The following is an 18396-nucleotide window of genomic DNA, read 5'->3' on the forward strand; positions in this document are numbered from 1 at the left end:
ACACGATCACAGAGCAGTTGAGAACATGATGCCTCTGCTTGGTCCCTCTGACTAGCTCTGTCACCCTGGACAAGTGACTTCTTACTGTGGCTTGGGTTCCTTAACTGATGACCACACCTCCTTATGTGGTCATGTGATGACTGTAAGCCATGTGGACTTTCCTGTTCGAGATGGTGGTCCCTAGTAGCTGACCTACATTTCAGTTCATCAAGACTACATGCAAGCTTAATCCTTGCTTCACTATGCACATTGCTAGTGTTTGATGACTATACAAGACTAGTAGCTACCATGCAGAACAATGCAATGGGACAAAATTCTTTTGTAAATTTATTTTTAATTGTGTATTTGTGTGTGACAGTATGTGCCTGTGAGTGCAAGTTTGCCTGGAGGGCAGAAGAGGCCAGAGTTACAGGTGTTGTGAGCTACTGATATGGGTGCCAGGACTGAACTTGAGTCCTCTGCAAGAGCAGTTCGTGGTCTTAACTTCTAAGCTTTCACTGCAGTGCCTGTAATGTGATTACAGCTCTGTGAGGCAAACTATTACCACAGCACAGTTACTCCTGCATTTCCGGTCCTCCTACCCTCCCACCCCTATGACCAGTTGTTATCCATCATCATCATCATCATCATTTTTAATCACTTCATAGACTGGTCCCAGCCCCCTCCATCTTCTCCTCCCAGTCCTACCCTCACGTCCCCTCCCCTAGCTGTTTTTGAGTTGGTAATGTTCTTTTCCTTGTGTAGTATGTGTATGCAAATGTGTGCATGCACATACACACACCCACACGTTTTTGTGTAGGTATATATGTACACATGGACGCCAAAGTCATCTACAGTTGTCACTCTTCAGGAGCTGTCCATCTAGTTTCTTTTGTTTTCTTTTTTTATTTCTTTGTTTTTCTTTTGGTTTTTCGAGATAGGGTCTATCTGTGTAGCCTTGACTGTCCTGGACTCACTTTGTAGACCAGGTTGGCCTCAAACTCAAAGCAATCCGCTTGCCTCTGCCCCCCCCCCCCCGCCCCGAGTGCTGGGATTAAAGGCATGCGCCACCACTCCCGGCTCTAGTTTCTTGAGATGAGGATCTCTCATTGACCTGTAGCTTAAAACAGAGAGAGGCAGAATGACCAGTGAGCCAAAAGGATCCTCCTGTCTCTACCTCAGCAGTTCCAAGTGAAACTACAAGCATGTGCCACCATATCTGGCTTTGCCACATGGTTTCTGGGATGGAACTCGGGTCCTCATCTCACACAGCACATAGTTTACTGACTGGGTGTTCTCTCTGGTCTGGTAAGCTGGAAACGTGGCCAAGCTACTTTCACTCAGTTTTTGACTAGACTGTACATTGGTCTACCCACATTTTGACTTTTCCAGGGTATCTTCTGGAAATTCCTACCTGAGCCCCTAAACCCTTTATCATCCATGCTGTGTCAAGGGCAGCCAGCACTGTGAGCCTTAGAGGGCTGAGATCACATTCCAATGATATATGCATTTCCCATGGTTCTCAGCTTAACATAGGCAGCCAGATGTTTGCAGGAGTGAATTATCCTATGAGTCAGCCTGCCATCCTCTGCCTGTTCTCTGAAGCGGATCTGTGCTCTGAGGTAAAGCTCATAGATGTGCACCTGCAGGTGCTACTGTAAGGCCAGATGGCCAAGGGGTATCATTTTCAGGTGTTGCTTTGCCATTGGGCTTTCCAGGAGACTCTCCAGGGGCCCTTTGCTCTCTTGTCATAGCTCAGTATCTGTGTGCCTATCTATCTTTTCATGCCTGTGCTATGAAGTTAGGTAGCCTTTGGCACTCTACTGCAATTGCCTAGTCCTAGGCTGTCACTCAAAATGACCACTGACACTAACAGAAGTGAATCTTTTCCCAAACAGCCACCTCCCTAATAGCTTAGAAGAATTAACATGCAGAAGGCTGCAGTTCTCAGGATCTCTGTAAGGTTCCACTTGAATCTTAATCTCCAAAATTATGGTATACAGAGGTAGGGGTTTTTCCAGGAAGGATGGAGTCTCATAAATGGGATTAGTATGCTTATAGACTAGAACCCCCAAGAGAAAATCATCAAGCACACAACTCTTTCCCTCTCACCCTACCCAGATAAAGACACAAAGGAGAAACCGCAGCCTGCAACTTCAAGGAGGTCCTCACCAGAACCCAACATCAGAACTCTGATCTTCCACTTCTAGTGTCTAAGGATGGAAGTAATGTGTTCTGTGTGAGCTGTGGTACTCAAGGCATTCTGTTTAAGCAGCTTCCACTAACTGACAGTTTCCATGCTGCTCTGGAAACTTAAAAACTCTCTGTTCAGTTCCCCTTGAGTAAGAACTGAGGTACATCCTCCTCGTTACAGTGAGAAGTGATGTGCTTGACTCTGAATCCTACATTTAATGACACTGGTGAGTCATGGACTAAGGTTCCCAATTTTGTCTTTAAAATAGGGAGACCATTCTGGCTTGCATGGCCCAGTACTAGGACTCCGTGAACATCACAGGATAATGAGAACTAGCATTCACTTGTAGGATGCTCACTGTGTACCAGACACTCTGATCAATGCCTGCCCTGCATCGCATAATTCAACCTCTCAAACAGTCCTAGAGAGATGAGGGAAGGAGGAAAGAGAGCAGAGAAAGCAATGACCACCATGTTTAAATATCCTCTTTGAAGACACACACTGTCACGTCCACTGACGAATGACACTTCTCTGGAAACATTCTCTTTCACCTAGCCCACTGCCAGGTCAAGGGAAGAATGAAAACCCACCTCTTCAAAAACCTGGTAGACATTTTTCACAGGTTGTGCTCGAAACAAGTTTGACGGACTTCTTTGGCTTATATATACCTCGTTTGTTAGGGGGAAAAAAACAGACTTAAACTGCAGATATAAGGCAGTGGGTGAAGTGTTGCTGCACAAACACAAGGAAGTATGTTTGATCTTCAGAACCTATGGAAAGGAAACCAGGCATGGTGGTGCATGCTGGCACTCTCAGCATGGGAAGGCAGTTAGCTGTGATCTCTGGGGTTCATTGGCCAGACAGCCTATTTAGTGAAAGACCATTAATAATGCCTGGAGAAAACATGCAAGGTTGTCATCTGGTCCCTGCACATGTGAATGTGCACACATGTGCACATATGCACACACAAGCATATGCACGCATGCACACACACACACACACACACACACACACATACACACACACACCCCTTAGATTCATAGTGAAAGTATATTGATATAGAGTTAAAGAAAAGGGTTGGCAAGCTTTTCTATAGATGGTCAGTTAGCGAAGAGTTTAGGTTTTATTGCAAGGAGGGTTTTCTCAGCGGCCAATGTCTAGAACACATCACAGCTCAAATTAATTGCAATCTTTTGGGAATGTGAAACCAGAAATTCATAGTGAGTGTCCCCAGGAGATGGTGAAGTGAAGCTCGAGCTAATAAGAACTAATCATACAGGGACCATCCAGATGGAGCTGCTAGTGAAGAGCTATGCTACATGAAACAAGCAGGAAGGATCAAAATGCCTTCTACTTCTTCCACTCTGCAACCTCCCTTAGCGCCCCCTATTTGCTGAGTCTAGCAAAGCTAAGAGGTGGTTTGCAAAACACCTAGGCAAACCACCTCATTGCAGGACATGAAGGATGGATTTGTAGAAAGACAATAATAACTAGGTGTAGCCTAGTTCACCCCTTTGGAGCCTGAGCATTCAAATACACTTTTTCATTCATATCTAGTTTCCATGTAACAAGGAAGCCACTCTGCTTCCACACAAGTGGAAACTATTCTTCGTATGAACAAAAGCATTTCCAAATAAAAAGAGGGAAGGGGGTCCAAATTCCATCAGGCACTACACCCATGTTCCTATGAGATTCATCACAGTCACCTCTGAGTCATACTTACCTAATGGCAAAGCTATAAATGTAACCTCTACATAATATAATGAATTCCTTAAGACTTGGAAACTAGCAGAGTTCAATTATAGTATAGGGCATTGGTATCCGATGAATGGCTTCTACGAATAACAGGAAGAGGAGACATCCACCCACTTTCACCACTGATTCCTAGACCCATGAAGTCTGGTGCTTAAGGAAAGAGCACCTGAGGTTGGCTTATCAGAGCATCTGCTGGTTCATGTCAGAGACCAGTTAAGGATGCTGTCTTCTGACCAGCATCCATCTCACGCTTTCAGGTGGTTGTAAGGTTTGCAGGGAGAACTGCAATTCTGTAGCAAGGGCTCTATGTTGTGCCTTATGACGTAGGTTCCTTGATAGAGGTGATGCTGTGTGGACTGCTCTGTCTATGGGCCAGGTGCTTGGGTTATCCCTCAAGACTGATGCTATCACAACCATCATGCACCAAGAAAAACACATCTAGACCCACAATATTCATTAGGACTAGCTTGGACCCTGCTCCAGTGTAATCAGCCTGCCACCAGGCTACAGGCTGCTGCCTCCAGGATATGATACCATAATAAAGACTCAGTGTAGGTCTTGGCATTGCCAGGTTAGGGACTCAGAAGTAGCCCTGGTCAGGCCAGCTGTGGAGGTGGGAAATCCACGTTAAACTGTGAATTGCGTATAACACTTCTACCACTGCATTATTGTGCATGGGCTGGTGGAACAAGTGCTGAGTGAGGCAGGAAAGAGGATGACTGACAGCTGCAGAAGACAGCACTAGGTTCACCTCATTGCATGGCAATTCCACTGCTATGGTTGCCTTTCACTGGACCTTCACATGAAACATGGATAAAATGAGCTAGAATTAATAAGCATAGTGTGTGTGTGTGTGTGTGTGTGTGTGTGTGTGTGTGTGTGTGTTGTGTGTGTGTGTGTTGAGGGGGTGTACAATTGTAAATGTATTTTACTGTTAGCTCAACTCTGAAGAAATGTGGAAAATGGAATTTTGAATGTTTTCCCACTAAAGTCTTTACCCAAAATGTCCTGGGAATCTGCTCTGTACCAGCATGGTGCTGGGTCTTGAGTACATAATGGAAAAGCATAATAGGTGTACCCTTTGTCCTCAGAATGTGGTGCTTAAAAGCCACTATGGGGATACAGGTGACAAATGGCACACAGTCATCAAGGGAGTGGCTTGGTCATTAAAGTGCTTGTGCAGCAAGCATGAGGACCTGAGCTTGGGTCTAGGGTCCAGAACCCACATAAAATAGTGAGGTGTAGTGGTGTCTGCTTGCCATGCTAGTGCTGGAGAGACAGAGACAGGTGGCTCTCTGAAGATGACCAGCCACCCTAATGGAACCAGCAAGGTTCCAGGCCAGTGAGAAAACTTGTCTCAAAAGTAATGAATGAAGCTGGCAAACAGCTCCCCGGGACTCACATGTGGTGTCGGGTAGGGGAGAGAGAAGGACTATGAAGAGACAAAGAGATGGTTAATGCGAGAAAAGGCGATGGTCTTGGAAATAAAAAAAGTCTAGAAGGCTCTTGTCAAGGAAATGGCTTAGAGTGAGGTTCCATGTAGAGGAGGAACCAGGATAGCAGTGGGAAGGGGCTGGCTGACCCCAACGAAGAAAAATCATAGGGTCTTTCTGATAGATAAAACGTTGTGTTCAAGTAGCAGGACAGAGCTAACTTCAGTGAGAAAGAGAATGGATAGCGATGAGTGATGTGCTATTTCTAGAGAAGCCATCATTATTAATAACCAAATGACAAGAGCCATGGGTGCTTTTTAAGCATCAGCATGGCACAACCTCATTTACATAACAAGCATATCAATTCTCTGTGAATTAGTTTATAAATTCAATGTCATCTTGATATTTAAAAAAATACTACTTGACTATTTAAAACAAAGAAGCAAACACTCCTTGGGTGTGAGAGGAAGCTGTAACAGAAGCAAGCATTAAACAGGGAGACCAAGTGGAATGCTATTTCAGTTGTCCTGGTGAAGCCAGAGCAGCCTGGGCTGGAATGGTGACAGGAAAGAGGAAGGGCACCGTCAGGGTATGGTTGCAAAGGCAGCACGTGAACTTGGTGGGCCAACCAGTCATGGATTGTTTATGGATTCTAACTGTTCCCACTGAGCTGGACCAATTGATAGGTTTATTTCCTTCTGTGTCAACGTTGACCAGGTAAGGGTGGTAAGTGGTTCTGAGGAGGCTCAGTGGGGAAAAGTACAAGAGAGAGAAGTCAGGAACCACTGCTGCTGCTATAGTGTAGGAGAAGCAACAGTGTTAGATGCTGGTGTCCGGATCAAATAGCTCTGCTTCATAGCTGAGTAGAGTCACCATGGAAACGGGATCTAGCATCCCATCCTTTAGTAAATCTGATCCAAAGATTTGAGATGAGTTCTGAGTATCTATATTTTTATAAACTCAGAAGCAGTTCATCAGTGTTTGAAGAACACATCTGAAATAGCATCATAAATAGTCTAATAGATTGGTACTTGAGAGATGGCTCAGCAGTTAAGAGCACTGGCTTCCACTGCAGAGGATACTGGTTCAATTCCCAGCACCCACATGGAGGCTCACAACCATCTGTAACTCCAATTCCAGATATTCCAGCACCCTCTTCTGGCCTCCTTGGGTACCAGGCATGCATGCAAAACACCCATATACATAAAAATATAATATGATTTTTAAATATTCTAATATTTTAATGATAAGGTTTTTTTAATGATTCTGGCAGTGATGAGGTGTTCCAATGATAGATGTGAATTAGTTCAGTGACAATCTTCATGAAGAAAATATTATGTCTTTGGGATTATAGTGCATTTTATAAGAGAAAATAGTATCAAAAGATCACATTATCCTCAAGTCAAGTAGCATAGTACACACTTATAATCTTAGTACTTAGGAGATCAATTCAGGAGAATTGTGGATTGGAGGATAGCCCAGAGTATACAGGGAAAACCTACATAAGCAAACAAATAGACATACAATGTTTTAGTAAAAGATCATACTCTTGAAATGGGAGTTAAGTGTAGCTTTTTCTTCCTGTGTCAGCATTACTCAGAGGACTCAAATATTAGACAATCAATAGTCACCAAAGCCATTCTGAGCCAGCAGCTTTAAAAAATGAAATGCACAGACAGTGGGAGAGGCTGAGAAAGGAGTATTATTTATTTATTTGTTTTTTATTTTTTTAATGCACCTTATATCTTGGCATTTGCCCTCATCCCTCCTCGCTTCCCAATCCCACCACCTCCCTCTTCCCCATCCTCCTGCCCTTCTGCCCTATTCCTTAGAAAAATGGAGCCCCCCTACCCACCTACCCCAGCTCTTCAAGTCATATCAAGACTAAGCATGCATCTTCCCCTGTGGCCTGGCAAGACATTCCTGCCAAGGGGAAGTAATTGAAAAGCTGGCAAGAGAGTCCATATCAGACATAGCTCCTGATCCTTCAATAGAAGATCCACATAAGGCCTGAGCTACCCATCGGCTGTATCTTTGTAAGGGGGCCTTACGTCCAGTCTATGCAAGGTCCTTGGTTGGTACTTCATTCTCATCAAGAACTTCTGGGCTGGTCAGTTTGGCTCTTTTGGTTTTCTTGTGAAGCTCCTGTCACCTTCAGGTCCTTTTTTCCTCTCCCACCCTGCCTCACTTTTCTACTAGCGTCCCTAAGCTTTGCCCAGTGTTTGGCTGTGAATCTTCGCATCTGTTGCAAAGCACTGCTGGGTAGAGTCTCTCAGAGGACAATTCTGCTAGACTCTTGTCTGCAAGCATAGCAGAGTACCATTAATAGTGTCCGGGGTTGGTTCTCTCCCATAGGGGGGGTCTTGGATTGGTCCATACATTGGCTGGACATTCCTTCAGTCTCTACTCTACCTGCTCTATCTTTATCCCTGCACATCTTGTAGGCAGGGAGAATTTTGAGTCAAAGGTTTTGTGGGTGGGTCGGTGTTCCCCTCCCTCTACTAGGAGACTTGTCTAGTTAGAGAGTGTCTTTTTCAGTCTCTACTACGAGGACTCTTTGCTAGAGCCATCCTCATATCACAGAAAGAAGTTTTATTATAGAAGAAAACTTAAATCTGCAGGATTCTGTAGTGGAAAGCAAGAAGAGATCCTGTAGAAAAGGTCCCAAGTAGATTGCTGCAGTGGACCTTCACTGTGGAGTTAATAAGGTTTTTCTGGGCTGAGCTGAGAGAAGGTGGCCTGGTCAAGCCATCTGGCTCAAGCAGATATCCCCACAAGGTATCTATGCACTTCTCCTTCCAAGGACTGGACAGGAGCCTGGCTGACCACTTTCGAGGACCATAGCAGTTTCTGATTACACACAGTTTCCAGGCAGCTGAGTTCATTAAGAGCCTGTGGGAAATGAGAAGAAAGATAAAAGCAACAGACACAAAGTAATGCCATGAAATATGTCTGGTCTCTGGCCAAGATAGAACTAGCAATGATACCAAGGGTGTGGCTCCTGGCCAGTACAGCATTGTCTCTCTTCAAAGCCCTAATCCTAGATTTCTGGCAATGTCATTTCTCCTACTCTCATCTTTGGGGTGGGGGAGATTGTTCTGCCAGTAAAGTTTTTGTTGTGCAGGCCTGTGAAGCTGATTTCTGATCACTAGAACCCATAGAGAAATCACAGAGTCTCCATCTGTACCGCGAGTACTTGGGGCACTGAGATAGGTGGATCCTGGAGCCAGCTGGCCAGCCAGTCTTGTCAAATCATGAGCTGTACATTCATCAAATATCCCTATAAATGGCCCTATCTGAAAATACAAAGTAGAGAACAACCAAGAAATGTGCCTATTGTCACTCTCTGGCCTCCAGACACACACACACACACACACACACACACACACACACACACACACACACAGAGAGAGAGAGAGAGAGAGAGAGAGAGAGAGAGAGAGAGATTATTCTAGCTTTTCCCTGTGTATCTTTATTAGTCAATTTTTAATCATTGTGACAAAATATTTGGCATTAACAATAGATAAGGAGGAAAGGTTTATTTGAGTGAACAGTGACTTCCCCAGTGACTCACCTTCCCTCCCTGAGGACCGCACCCAACCACTAGAGGTTATATCACCTTCCAACAGCATGCCAGGATGATAGCCTAGTCTTTAAATATGGAAGCCACAACATTAGCCATAGGACTTCCAGAGAAAGGCCCGGTACTAACTGCTCTTGGAAGAATCTTTCTTTTCATTTCTATCAGCAGAACTTACGATTTGCACATTATTTATCTTCAAAGTAAAACTGAGCAGAACGTCCAGACCCACCCAGGCACACCCCCACCATTTGTTACACATGATGTGCCTGCATCATTATCGCCCAAAGATCATGCCTCCCATTACACTTCACTTGTGATTGTATGCCTTCTCCATGTTAGGATAAGTGTATAATTATGTGGGCCTGTCACAAGGAACCGTATAGACTGGTTTCCCTGCACTGAAAGTACTCTCAGAGGTACAATTTCATCCCACTCTCCCTGACAACCACTGCTCCTAATACTATCAGCCCTATCAGCACAAGGCTGCTTTTTCCAGAATGTCATAAAGTGGTTGGGTTTACAGATTGTATTGTTAACTACTTTTAAATGCTGAATAATATGATTTTAGTTGTTCTGTGGGGTGTGTGTGTGTGTGTGTGTGTGTGTGTGTGTGTGTGTGTGTGTGTGTGTCTGTGTGTGTGTGTGTAAGTGGAATGGACATTTGCCAAGGCATGCATATAATGTGAGAAGACCCCTTTCAGGAGTCAGTTCTCTCTTCCTATGGTGCATTTAGTAGTTAAACTCAGGCCATCATGGTTGAGTGACAAGTGTGTTTATGCATTGATTCAGCTGGCAGCCCTGAATATTATTTTATCGTCTGGAGTTTTGTTTTATGTTCACCTACTGATAGACAACCTGATTGCATCCAAGTTGTGACAATTAGAATATATATCTATGATCGTCGATTGCTGGTGCTTTGTGGCTCCACACTCTTTTATTCCTTTTGGGCATATTGCCAGGGAGTTGAGGAAAAGCCTCTGTGTGCTGAGGAATACACCTTTAAGACATTCTCTGACTGGGTGGATATGTCTCCCCCACCTTCTTTCTCAGGATCATACCTAAACCAACCTAACCATTAATTTAATCTTCAAGCTGCAGCCCTGAGATGTGTGAGCAAGGAAGTCAGTGGGTACTAAACTGAACTGGTGGGTGGCATCTCCTTTTCATGAGCCAGCAGTGCAGAGAGATGGCCTAGACGTTTCTTGTTAGTTTGTGCAGAGGAGCTGGGAATGGACCTGCAAGCTGCTGGATTTTATTTCTAAGTCAGGCATTTGCTTCCCCTATGGACATGGAAAGTTATTTAGTGTCTTGGCTGCAGTCTCTCTGTCCATAGCAGAAGCTTGCTGTTCACCGTGGAGAAGTTTTACATGGAAGAAGTCTTCGTTTCTGGGTAACTGCAACACTCGCCATGAAATCCCATTCTGAACCTTGCCATTCACCCATTTAACGAGCATATGCTCTCTGCCAGGTTGTGCTTCAAGCTCTAAAACTATACTCATAAGAAGCAAACAGTGGCCCAGCTCTTGTGGAGCAAGTAAGAGCCTGCCTCCAAGAAGATCTGCAGGGACCATAAATGTTGATGGTTCTGCTTCCAAATAATTATAATCAATCATGCAAATACCCATGTGTCATATCACAACATTGACCAGCCATGTTCCCTTCAACAGGTACATAGCAATATGTACAACTGAGTAACAAGCAAGTATTTAATGTAAAAATTAAAAAATAAAATAGATGAGCCACCTGGCCTGTGGTGGAGCAGTTCTGAGTGTTAGAGCACCAGGCATTATCCCAACTCTAACATTATCCCATCCCCATATGCCTCTGCTTACAAAGCAGGTTATGTAGAGAGTGTCCAATGGCCTGTTCTGGTCCTTCCGGCATTGCCTAGCTTAGGGAAGCTGAGGGAAGCTGGCTGAGAGTCATCTAGAAGGTTCTTGAGATTGCCATTCCACCTGGGCAAGACGGAAGCTTAGAGTGATGATCCTGTGGAAGGATGGCAGTGAGTGCACCAGGCCAGGAAAACAAAAAGCTGCTGCAGTGGGGAAATGACTCAGTTGGTAAAGCACCTAGGCCCAAGCATCCTAGATCCAGTACCCAGTACCGACAAAAGCCAGTACTGCAGCGCACATCTGTGACCACATCTCTAGGGGAGGAGAGGCAATTGGCTCTCAGGGACTCAAAATGGGCCAGCCAGTCTACGCTGATAAGTGAGCTTCAGCTTTAGTTAGCCATCTTTTCTGGAAACAGGAAGGAGGGAGCCATTGAGAGAGGCATCCAGCACCAACTCTGAATCCACATACATGCGCATACATGAATACACACCTAAGAACACTGCTGTGGGAAAAGCTTCTGTAACACGTCAAAGCGTGAGTGTGTTTAAGATCAAGTTATAGGTGATAAGATGGCAGCATGTATCTATGAAACACCTACACATCCACAAGCTCTGCTGTTTAAAAACCTCCAAGCAGCAAGGGCTGAACCAAGTGACAATGATGACAAACCATTCTCTGAATTGACTCTAGCATATGACACAATGGCTGCCCATTCTCTCAGCCTCAGAAACTTTAGTGATTATGACATCACACATTCATCCAGCTTGCTACATAGACTGTGCTTCAGCTCTGTTTTCACTGGCTGAATCCCTTCTTTGGTCCAGGGGGTCCTTTAAATTCCATGGCCCAGGCTTAGGACACAACACTGACCTCATCACAACCTTTGACATCAGGTTTCCTTTCTTCTTGTTCCCATATGCTTTGCTTTTCTCCTCCCTCTCCTTCTCCCTCTCCCTCCCTCCCTCCCTCCCTCCCTCTCTCTCTCTCTCTCTCTCTCTCTCTCTCCTTCCTTCCCTCCCCCCTCCCTCTCCACTGCAGTCTCCTGGATGTGGCTCTCTCTACAGTTCTCACAGGACCTTCTCCCTGCCTCTGTCCAGGCTCTCAGCCCCATTGTCTGACATCCCAGAGACTTCCGTTGCAGAAATGCCCACCCACCACCCTTGGCTCTTCATTCTCTCCATGTTCCCTCATCTCACATTTCCTACTGCTTCTTCTGTACTTCATCTTCTGCTGGACATTCGTGAATAATAAAAACCTTTGCAGCACTGACTTCCGCCTTCCTCCATCTGAGTCACTCCACCCTCACCCCATACTCCCCACTGCTGCTAGCCCTATTCAGAGTCACTTTTGTGTTGTAGCCACCACCTCCTGGACTCCGGTCCATACTTATCAATCTACTGTGGCATCTCATGCTCAAATTGAGAATTCTGTTGGTATTATCCCGGCCTCATCTCTTTTAAGGCCATGATCTCAAATATTGTATTAACTGAAGAAATGGGTGCAGTGAGTTTGAGGTAAGAAGCATCAGCTTTGGGGCTCAGAAGACAAATGAGTGAGTATGTTCCAGCTGAGAAAGCATGGGGACATGAGTTTGGATCCTCAGCAAACAAAAAAACCCTGGATGTGATATCCAATGCCTGTATGTAATTCTGGTGCTAGGAGGATCCTTGGGGCTCAGTGGCAAGCCAATATAGCCAGTCAGCAAGTTCCGTGTTCAGTGGGAAACCTCTGACCTCCACATACGCACACACAGGTAAACACACTCACATCCACATGTGTACATACCTGCCTGTGTATACCCTTTCATACCCAGAGAGAGAAAGACAGTGTTACTTGTTATGACCTGTAGTTCAAGAACAAAGCACAGCACAACCATTTATCTTCTTGAGGTTATGACTCCCTACCATTAAAAAAAATTGACAATATCTTTCTTCTGTCTCGGGTATTCAGAATATACCAGCAAATGGTCAAGATAAAAACTAGGTGGTGAATAAGTAGCTCACCTTATAGTTACAGCTGCTGATGATCCCACCTTTAGGACCATTGATGGTATCTTCTAGGATGCTGAGAGCTAAGGTAGCTGTTGATTTTTTTCCACCATATTCTGCTTATATTGCTTCCTCCAGGTAGGAAATCTTGCTTAACCTCCCCCCCCCACACACACACACATCTGGGAAGCTACATCTAGAAGCTCTTCTAGTTATTAAAACGCCATGTATTCTGGGAAAGATTGTTCAAGAAGTTATTAATACGTTAGTGTGAATTGATTGAACAACCAGAAACAAAACTGTCTGATAATGTCAAGAACACTTGTACCCAAAGGGTTGTACAAACATCCATCCAAAATATAACCTAAATCTCAATGCCCTACAACGTCTCCTCCCATGAATGAAGGAGAACACTTTATAAAACAATGATTCAGTTATCACCTAGGGGTGCTTGGGTGCTGGCTTTGGAATGAAGGTCGTGGCTAACCTTCATTAACCTTGCCTAATGAAGGCCTAGATTTCTGTTCTGCTTCTCCTTCCACTCTGTAGCAGCAGTTAGAAATCTCAATATGACATTCTAGTCTCTTGGCATTTTTATCTTAATTGTGTTTACACTGTGATTTTAAGTTTATTGCATACAGTCTCTTAAATGCATACTTCCCCTTATAGGGAAAAATGTTTATAAGCCACCTAATGTAACAACAGGAAAGAAACTGGGAGGGAGAATAGAGGAGTGTATTCTTTTCAGCTCAGGTGCAGTCTGGAAAAATTAATTGCACTGTTTTGCCTAGAGGAAATATTTTATTGCTTGGGGAAAATCAAATGTCAGCCTTTTCTTATTCAAGATGTATTCATTGTTAGGACAAGGAGATTTTTCTACAAATAAATATCTCTAAGGCTGTCAAACCACAGGTACTAACAAAGGAAATCAAAAGAGACACCATTTATCAACACTCTGGCTCTTATTCATATTCTGGAAAGTTTCCCCCAGTCTAAAAAATTCATGTGAGGAAAATTGCTGACCATATCATCTTAATTTCTCCTCTTCCTTTCTTCCCATATCCAAAGGCTACTACAGACAGCATCATACACCACACCACAGCACCATGGGCCTGTTAGCCAAGCATCCCAGGGGGCTGTGTGACAGGTTTTGTATGGTGTCCGTAAGGATAAAAGGGTCACATGTAGCGTCCTTGTAGGAGACTCTCTAAAATGTCAGCCTGAGAAAGTCTTTTCCAACCCTGAATTGTCCTCTGTAGTGTAGGTGATAGGAGATGGTGACAGGAAGAGACATAATGGATATTTGAAGACGGCAATAGCAAGAAGAAAATGAGGCTCACCAAAAAGGAAGGCTTAGTAGAGCAGGTAGCTGAGGGGTCAGATGGAGTGCCAGATTTCAAAGTTGAGACGTGAATCTCCTCCCAACCTTCCGGTTTACAGGGGCATGTAGTAGGTAGTCTTGAGTCACTGAATGAGCCAAATAAAGGTGGTGATACAGGGGTAACCTCTCCCACTCTCCAGCCACTTCCAGTTCACTCACTCTAAGCATGAAGCGAATGGTTTTTCTTTAACTTTAATCTCATCTCTCTTCAACCAAGCATATCCTCCTAGCCACAGCGTCTTCCCATCTTACCAATGTAGTGGTACTAGACCCCAAAAACATGTTTTCCATGTACAAAGGGCTTAGATGCGTGGCTTATTTAGAATTTGTAGATATTTCTGAGCCTCCAGTGCAAATGGCTTCCTTCACTTCTGACTGCATCGCAGTGAAGTAATTCTCTTCAGATAGGACAGTGTCTTTGAACATTCTTTATAAACTGTAAATACAAAATATGTAACAATAAAGTGTCTCTTACTGGAGACAGGTTAGGATAAACATAAAAGCAAAATGTGATGGGTAACTAAGAACAGGTAAACTCAATGATAACATGGACACTTAAAGACAAGACCTCACAACGCAAAGTAGACAATATTACTGAGAAGGTCTGGTCACGATAATTACATTGAACTTTGAAAATATTCACTCATTCCTATCCACCCTGGCACCCTGGGGTCCTGAGGGCCTTCTTCCTAATTAGTCACTTTCTCACCACTTAATTCAGAGCAAGAAGAAATGCCTTAAGTTGTCAGAGGCGAGGTGCATCTTCTTAGAACTCATTAGGAGTCACCAATGCAACGCCCCTGGCCATTGGAAGAAGATGTTTCTACTTGATTCAGATGGCATTTAGCTGTTTCCTTCTCTCCTGGCTTCTCAACAATTCCCTGGGTAGGTCAATATGGTCTTGAGAAATCAGTGAAAATGATGTGGAGGGAAGTTTTTTATCCTTTATTTGGTGAGTTTTAGAGCATCAAAAAAATGTTCTCTGACATCAGCCTTTTCAAAAGAAAAAAAAAAACAGCAGCAGCAGATTGGAGGGATTTTCCACCCCCCCCCCATGGTCTCCCTCAACCTTAATCTACAAAACACAAGTCTTCCAGGCTCTCTCCTTTGCTATAAGGAAATCTGCCGTGGGCCTCAGGCCATCAAGGAGGCAGCACATTCATGGTATATGCTCCCTGGTTGCTGGTGCAGCTGTACCAGCTGTGATACTTAGTAGCAACCCACAGCCATCACCATCACGATAATTATGTCATTAAGACCTAGCATGAGGCCAGCATCTTTTGGTCATTACTGTGTGGGGATGCATATGAGACCAAAGTGTATACAGAATGACCAAGTTTCTAGTCCTTTCAGGCTTAAAGCATAGGCCTGCCTGATTACCTCATGCATTCTGGGAAGCTTCCTGAGCAAAAGACACTATCAAAGCACAGAGTGTTAAATAAGTGGTCCCTTTGAAATCACACTTAAGTACAAATGATTTGGCCAGTATTTATGATGAGCCATCAGAGCAGATCAGCTGGGGTGCCATTGTGAAAAACCAGTGTATAATCAGGGCATTCGAAGCAGCCTAGAAGAAAGAATGGAAGTGACTCAGCTCTAAGTATGTGTCACTAGAAAATACAGGGATTGTATTTGCCTCTGCTTGTCTGCATACGCTCTGCAATCCCCCAACCACACACACTTATATCATGATCTAAAATGTATATTGACTCCAGTTGTCCCGCCCCCTCCAAGAAAAAGCAGCTTCAGATGCTCAGGAGAATGGAGTTAATACGCAAACACTATTCGCGTTTCATCCCTCACCTCAAACCACTTCCCTTTACCCTGATGCCTCAGCATCTTTGTCCAGCTTCTGCTTTGCTTCTTGCTGCAGCCACTTGACACACACTTCTCCTGTTTGAGCTGTTCTTCGCCACTGTGGCTGGGCCAATCTGCACTTTTATATATTCCTCACTTCAGAGCTTCTGGGATGGACCCTTTCATGATTTTTCTCATACTTTGGAGCAATTTTCTCTCCTTTTCTCTTCTTTTTTTTAAATATTCATAGCAGCTTTATTCTTTTTTTTTTTAATTTACATTGCATCTCCTCAACTGTAATCTTCTCTTATCTTCCTGTTCCCACCCTCCCTCCCTCTTCTGCCCTCTTCCCCTCCCCTAGACCTCTGACAGGTAGGGACCTCCTCCCCCACTGTCTGACCAGAGCCAATCAGGTCTCCTCAGGATAACCTGCATCCTCTTCCTCTATGTTCCCACAGGGCCTCTCCACCAAGGGACAGTGATCAAATCTCTTGGGCACCAGAGTTCATGTCAGAGGCCGTCTCCCCACTCTTCCCTCCCCCGGGGGGCGTTAGGTTCTTGGCTTGCAATGTCCATGGTTGGTGCATCAGTTTGTGTGGCCCCCTGGGTCCAGATCCTCCAGCCTTGACAGTCTCCTTGTGGAGCTTCTGACAGCCGCCCATCTCTTCCATACAACTTGAAGCTCTTAACCAAGAGTCCTAGCTTTGAGACTCAGTATCTGTCCTGATACCCTGCTAGGTAGAGACTCTCAGAGGACATCTATGTTGGCCTAATATCCACTTATAAGTCAGTTTATAACATGCTTTTGGGGCCTGGGTCACCTCACTCAGGATGATTGTCACCAAGCCAAATATCCCAATTAAAAAATGAGGCACAAGCCAAACAGAATTCTCAACAGAAGAATATCGAGTAGTTGAGAAATACTTAAAGAAATCCTCAACATCATTAGTCATCAGGGAACTGCAAATCAAAATGACTCTGAGATTCCATCTTACACCCATCAGAATGGCTAAGATCAAAAACTCAAGCAACACCACATGCTGGCAAAGACGTGGAGAAAGAGGAACACTCCTCCATTGCTGGTGGAAGTGCAAACTTACACAACCACTTTGGAAATCAATCTGGCACTATCAGAAAATTGCTAACAGTGCTACCTCAAGACCCAGCTATACCACTCCTGGCCATAGCCCTGAAAGATGCTCCATCATACAACAAGGACACTTGCTCAACTATGTTCATAGCAGTCTTATTCATAATAGGCAGAATTTGGAAGCAACTTTCTCTTCTTGGGTATACATCCATGTGTATAGCTATGTGATTGATGCTTGCATTTCTCACTAGGTTATCACCTTCAATTTCCACTCACCACCTAGTGCACTGCCCAGTGTAGCCTGTGATCAGTAAACATTGTCTGAAAGATGGACAAGAAGGAAGGAAAGAATAAACTCTTTGGTTTACATTCTTTTGGGGGGATTTTGGGGTTTTGTTTTGTTTTTGTTTGTTTGTTTTGTTTTTGTTTTGTTTTGTTTTTTGGAACTCTAGTTCTCTTGAGAACTTTGAAATGCTAAACTCATTTCCTTCTAATTCTAATGAATAACAAAGGGAAAGAGTATTAACATGGACCAGTTGGAGAGTCCTGTAGCTCACTGACACAAGCAGTTTTCACAGATGAGTTCTAGTGCACTAACATGTTGATATAATAAGAAGACTTTTTCAGTTGTTATCTTCAACTTTCTTGTATGAAAACAAATCTCCCCATCTCCTCTCCTCGGCCCTTCCCTGCCTTCTCTTTGTTTCTGTCTGTCTCTCTGTCTATCTCTCTGTCTCTTTCTCTCTGTCTGTGTCTGTCCATCCGTCTGTCTCTTCCTCCCTTTCTCTGGTTTTCTTTGGGTTTTTTCTTCTGATTGTTTTCAGTTTGTTTCATTTGGTTTGTTATTGGTAGATGGTTTCTGGTCTGATGTAGGGGATTTGCATCATTTTGGTACAAGCTACCCTAGTGCCCTACCCACTGGGTTGCACCCCAGCTTCTTTTTCCATGTCATCCTGACTCTACATATGTAAACCACTAGCTTTCCACTTACTTTCAAAAGTGAATTCTGCTTGCATTAATCAACTCCACATCCAATTTAAAACTTCCTTCCTTCATGTCCCCCTCTGAGGACCAGTCTCAGCTGAGTCTGAGTAAGAATGTGGCAAATGTGTGGCAGCGCTAGAGAGAGGAGGGTTTCTTCCTTTAATTGAGCTAGTGTGTGTGGTCTAGAATTACTTCATTCTCTTCCTTGGTACCACCGTGTGCTAACAGGTTAATATTAGATGCTCCTGAGAGGGGTGTGCAGGGGTTTGTCTGCTCCCTGTCTTCAGCCACATGCCAACCTCGTTTCTGGGGCTCCATCTGCAAAGCTTTTGCTGTAGTGACCTATATCAATCTTCTGGCTAAGGGTCCTGCAAGCC

The 18396-nt window shown here is 44.2% G+C and overlaps 1 protein-coding gene across 11 annotated transcripts in view; it reads left to right on the forward strand.

Moving 5' to 3' along the window:
• CADPS (calcium dependent secretion activator) overlaps positions 1-18396 on the forward strand; it is a 438873-nt gene that overhangs the window by 161988 nt on the left and 258489 nt on the right. The window lies entirely within an intron of this gene.

Source organism: Acomys minous (genome assembly GCF_964271855.1).
Source record: "Acomys minous genome assembly, chromosome: 9".
Classification (NCBI taxonomy): domain Eukaryota; kingdom Metazoa; phylum Chordata; class Mammalia; order Rodentia; family Muridae; genus Acomys; species Acomys minous.